This window comes from Coenobita brevimanus, chromosome 43, assembly GCF_032717465.1.
Source record: "Coenobita brevimanus isolate Jiangsu-jjx chromosome 43, ASM3271746v2, whole genome shotgun sequence".
Taxonomy (NCBI): domain Eukaryota; kingdom Metazoa; phylum Arthropoda; class Malacostraca; order Decapoda; family Coenobitidae; genus Coenobita; species Coenobita brevimanus.
This window is the reverse complement of record NC_136996.1, coordinates 10,428,404-10,434,288: the sequence shown is the minus strand read 5'-3', so window position 1 is coordinate 10,434,288 and position 5,885 is coordinate 10,428,404. Positions and strand designations below refer to the sequence as shown.

Sequence of the window (5,885 nt, the reverse complement as noted above, 5' to 3'; positions counted from 1 at the left end):
AGAAGTCTTAGAACAGGAAAAAAAAAAATAGAAGATAGAGAATAGTGAACCAAACAGAGGAGATAAAGAATGATACGGTGTGTAGTGCAAGGAAGAAGAAGATCACAACAACAACAAAAACAAAAACAACAACAGCATGATGAAGAAAATGAGTCTAGATAATGTATAGATTAACTGAGGAAAATGATATGAACTGGAGAGGCAAATGAGGGTAAGCCACATCAGCTCAGTATGTCCATTTTGCATTACTATTGTTACTACTGGGAAACTTTATTCAAGGCAGAACTTTTATAGAGAAGGAACTAAGGAAGACGATACACAGCTATTCAGGTATAAAAGTCCTCAAAAACACCATATAATCGCCTGGTGCTAGCAATTATTATTAAGTTCAGAGTTGTATCATCGAGTGTAATGGTTAATTCTTTAATAAGAGACCTACTTCCTAAGCTACATCCAACTGCTTGATGGTGGCAGGAGTGAAACGTAAAGATGTCAGTGTGCTGAGATGGGTAAGATGAAAGATAAGACCATAGGACGCAAGTAATGTAAAAAAGGGAAATGCAAACCGAGAGACAGAGAAGAAAAGATCAAAGCAGACGAGAGAGAGAGAGAGAGAGAGAGAGAGAGAGAGAGAGAGAGAGAGAGAGAGAGAGAGAGAGAGAGAGAGAGATGGCTGAATAAATAAAACACAATTGTGAAAAGAACCATGGAGAAGTGTGGTGGTAGGGGGGGGGGGACTGGAGGGCAGAAGGAGGGAGGAGTAGAGTTGATCAGAGATGAGGGTGTGGCGAGAAATGGTCGTAAAGGTGGTATTGGAGCCTGTCAACCCTAACTCTCACCCTTAGTTTTTATCACCCGATGGAAGTACCCCTTACGATTACCCCCCTCCTCTCTCTCTCTCTCGCTCTCTCTCTCTCTCATTTTCGCTCGATCTCAGTAAACTCTCCTCTGAAATAGTTCCCCTCTGAAGTTGATAATATTTTCTGCCATTTTCACCTGCCACGTTGAGTACACCGCTTCCCATCCGATCAGCGGAGTTAAGCAACGTTGGGTCTGGTTAGTACTTGGATGGGTGACCGCCTGGGAACATCAGATGCTGTTGGCATCCCTACGTGTCAAGTGGGGTTGGTGGAGGATTAGTGTCCCTCCCTGTAAAACAATTAACTCTAAGCCCTTGGCCACCCCGTTTGGGATACATGGCGTCTGGCAATGAATGAAAAAAAAAAAAACTTCTCTAATGGAAGTATGAGAAAACAAAGAAATATTATAGAATTATTAACATGGATAGTTCCTCGCTGACAGGGCATAAAACACGTACTAAAATGAGACCTTTTTGTGCAGAAAATTAGAGTAAGAAGAGCATTAAATTGACTTACGGGATTGGTGTAGCAGAGTAAGAAAAAAAATATTAATAACTAGAGACTGAGCAAACGAGGAAGATGTGTGTGTGTGTGTGTGTGTGTGTGTGTGTGTGTGCCAAATGGTGCGTCTGGGGTCCACGTAGTAAACCTTCCAATGGCCCCCAGTCATTAACACTTGGCAGCTCCGCCCTAATCTCTCTCATTATTTCCGGATCCAATAAATTGCCCTTACTTGCGTTCCCAGAATCATTTGTGGGAACGGCTTTCGAATGTCGTTTTTTGAGTTTGATATATTTTTTACTTGCTTATCCCACAATTTAGTGTATTTTCAGAAAGTGAGGGAACTACATAACTGATAACTTTCTTTGCATGCTATGTCCCGCAAAATCTACCCCTTCTCGGTCCATAATTTCTCCTTATTATGAATGGTATATTTTCATACTCATGGTTCGGTTACAACAAACTAAGTGCATCTTCAATGCTTTTCTATTTTTCTGGGAACCTTGTTTCCACTTACCAGGGCTCCAGGATCATCCTCATCATCATCCTCATCCTCATCCTCCTCATCATCATCAGCATCATCTTCTTCTTCTACTTTATCATCATCATCATCCTCATCCTCATCATCATCAGCAGCAGCAGCATCATCTTCTTCTACTTTATCATCATCATCATCATCTTCTTCTTCTTTATCATCAATATCATCACAAATACCCGGACCCCATTGCTTGCTGATATACTGCGTGGGACGAAATGAGAAATAGAATCACGAAAGCACAAGTGTAGAAGAATTACCAACATAGTGTCCAGAAACATGAGCGGTAAATCAAATCACTCATTTTTCATGTCTTCGATATTCTTGGCTCCTCACAGACCAAGCGATCAACACCAAAACTAATTTCTTAATGCTTGTTGAATAACTAACATATGTATTCCATTTACTACTTCGATACACACTCTTTCCATAAATGTTTCCCCATCTCCAGTTCTTCTGCTTCATGAACACTTATATCTAGGTTAATGCCATATTACAGCGCCATATCAGTCGATCAATTTTTGCTCTTTCTCCTCTCCTTCTGCCCTCCAAACCCCCCTTTCTAATCACCCTATTCACATCAATTCTCTTTTTTGTGACCGTATTAATAATCATTGCATCCTTTACACTTTGATCAACAGACGCTCTTATTGCACACATTTCGGACACTTTTTACCCAGTCCAACCTACGTATACCACATTCCATACCTTCTTAAGTGCACTGGTTCTGCTGCTTTCACTCTTGATAATTGACTAACCCAGTTAACGTAAGAAGTTGCGCCACTTCGTCCACATCACTTGCCTACTACTGGCCCCTCTTCAGTCCCATGAGCTATAATTTAGGTGCGTAGTCATAATTCGGTATGAATATTAATTTGTTCTTTCATTTATAACACTATCAGCTGAAGAAAATCGTGTGGTTTTGGATGAAATGAAATGATAGTATTGTATCACCCATGACAGGGTGAAATGGTGGCAGTATTAACTCTCATACTCCTGTGAGTCATTCTCAGGAGAATTATAACCTCTGGTGTTATTTAAAACAGAATAATAAGGCTGTCCGTATAATGACGGTTAAACCTTATGTGAGGACAACTAGGAAAACAGAGTGGGAACCCAACCATGGAGCGAGAGGAAAAGGGAATCAAACAGCCATTAACACCCTGAACATGAAAGGTCGCACCGTAATTAAATAAAATTGCCTGAAGGTAGCAAAACATCATAAGAGTGAACTGTAGAAAGTATGGAGAGGCTTTTGTCTTGCAGCGGAATAAGACAGGCTGATAAGGATGGTAGATGATGACCTCTCTGGACATTAATTCTTCAAATCCAATCTGTGAAACGAGCAATTGCACCCATGTAAGGTCATATAAAAAGTTTCCAAGTGATTAATCCTGTATGTGATACGAACGAAAAGGAAGCACAGTTAATAATTAGTTGCAAGCTCCTTCAATGCGGTGAAGCTTTTCTCACTTGGATCTACCAAATGTTTAAAAGAAATTATGAGGAGCTTGGAGTACAAGAGGCGAATACACCAGGTTTCCCATTTTCGTTTTATGATGGATTCATATACTTTAGGCCTCCCTCTATCTGGGCAGCGAGGCAGGGAACGTAGATTCGCCCTTGTTGCACTGAATATTCTCATTATTCTGAGGTTATTTATTTGTTTATATATTTATTTATCATTTACTGCGCTTCAGGGGATGTTTGTGTCTGAGCGAGAATATACAAGCGAATCTCCTCTCCGTGCCTGGGTGCGGTATCCAATCAGCGAGCTGTACGTCGTCCTCACCCACCTCAGGGGCCAATCAACGCCCGTTTTGCCCTCCTGTCCCTGCCGGCCTCAGTCGCACACCTGCTCCGCTTGTGATCGAAATTTTGCTATTTTGGTGTTATTTACTTTCGTTTTATGCAGTATTTTGTCGACAAACTGTGCAGAAATGTGTGGTAATGATGGTGAAAATGTTCCTGGACCGTCTGAGCATAGTCACAAGCGTGCAAATAACGTGGAACAATGGAATATGAACGTTTGTAAAGAGGAAGGATAACTGGTGAAGAGTATGTGTCGGAAAGCTTGTTCCCGCTAGGAATGCTGGTGAAAAGTGCCTGTGTTTCTGCTTTGACAAGGTAGGAAATGATAAAGCTATTTTCAAGACATTTTGGGATCAGCAGGAGGGGGAAGTCGGTGTGGAAGACGACCTCCTCGGTTATGAATTAAGACTAACTCCCCTTCCCATCAGAGTCAAGCAGTGTGCTTGGGAAGGTATGTAATAACTTTTTATGCCATGTATTTTCATTGCTATTACTATATCTGTCTTTTCTTATGTCTTTTGGGTGACTTTCTTTTGCACAGGAATGATACGTTTTCAGGTATGCACACTTTATTAGGGTTGCATGGACTCAGTGACACAAGTGAAACCTTACAGGCATACTCTAGACACATGCACATAATAACCTGCAAAGTTTCATGAAGATAGGTGTAAAGTGTGGTTGCTGCGTGTTCTTAAAGGTTGCCAAACCTTAAAACGCTCATATATCTCAAAACTTGATTTTGGCATATTCGCCACTTATATGCCAGACTTCTCCGGCTCTGTTTCTAAAACTCCCTCGGACTGATTAAAGAAAAAAAAATGGTGTAGCTAAGAATGAAGTAAAAAATACGTCATTGATTGGAGAGGATTAAGGTATGTATATTTCTTATCGCATCGCTGTTACTGAATTTTTGAGAAGCTGGTTGTGCAGTTACGGTTTCATGTCATATGTTTCACCCTGCCCCTCCACTCGCTGACCTGCAACCTTCTCTCCCTTTCTTACGCTTCCTTTCCACCCCTCTTTTATTCGCGACATCAGTTTTTTTTTTTTCTTTTTTTTTTTTTTTTTACTTATTCCCCCACCTCCAGCTCTCATCTCTGTCCCTCTTCAACCCGTAACTCCTTAAGTCTCTTCTCTTAGTCTTTACGCTTTTTCTGATTATATTTTCCCCATCTTCGTACGCTCCCTTTGCACACCTTTTATATTCGCTAGCATTCCTTTTATATTCGCTGCCCCACCCTTTCTTCTTCCCATACTTTCACCTTCAGCCCTCTTTTCTGTGCTCCCCGCTCTGCAATAGTTTCCTATCTCTTTTCTCTCTTCCTTGTCTTCATCTCTTCTTTTTCTCCTTCCTTGCTTTCTCATGCTCCCCGTCTGTTCCTCTTCACTTCCGCCTTTTTTTTTTTCAGGTACCCACTTTCAACTTCAGCCCTCTTTTCTGCGCTCCCCGTTCTCTGCAATAGTTCCCTATCTCTTTTCTGTCTTCCTTGTCTTCATCTCTTCTTTTTCTCCTTCCTTTCATTCTCATGCTTCCCGTCTGTTCCTCGTCACTTCCGCTTTTTTTCTTTTTTTTTCAGTTACCCACCTTCATCTCTCTTCACTGCCTTCCTTGTTCTCTTCAGTCACTTCCTGTCTCTCGTCTTCGCCTCTGCTGTCTATTCTTCCTTTGTTTTTCATGCTTCCCCTTTACTCTTCTAGCATTCTCTCTCTCTCTCTCTCTCTCTCTCTCCATCTTTATCAGAACTCTTCATCTCACCCTGTTCTTCCTCATTTATAATTCAGCCTCATATCTCCATTATATCCCTCACAGTCCAATCCCTCCTCCTCTAATATTCTTGGCTGACCTTTTGTAATTCCTCTCCCCTGTTCTTCACTGTGTTCTCCTTGTCCTCGCTCTTTATTTTCTCATTTCCTTTCCAGTTCCTTCCCAACCTCTTCTCCGTCTCTCTTCCCCTCTCCCTTCAACATTCTCAGCCCCCTCACCCATTCCTTTCCCCTCCCTCTCAAAAAATTTCCTCACATCCATCCCCAGACACTGTCCATCCAGACTCCCACAGCTCTATCCCTCCCCTATCTTACATCTCACCTTTATTCTACCCTCCTCCCTCCCCTCTATCTTTTAAATTCTCTCCCTCCAGCCCCTAAACTCTCTTCACTCCCCCTTCAACTGCCCCATT

General features: G+C 41.8%; 1 pseudogene; it reads left to right on the top strand.

Moving 5' to 3' along the window:
* The first annotated feature begins 985 nt into the window (after positions 1–985).
* Positions 986–1,105, top strand: LOC145397949 (5S ribosomal RNA; annotated as a pseudogene).
* The last annotated feature ends 4,780 nt before the right edge of the window (positions 1,106–5,885 follow it).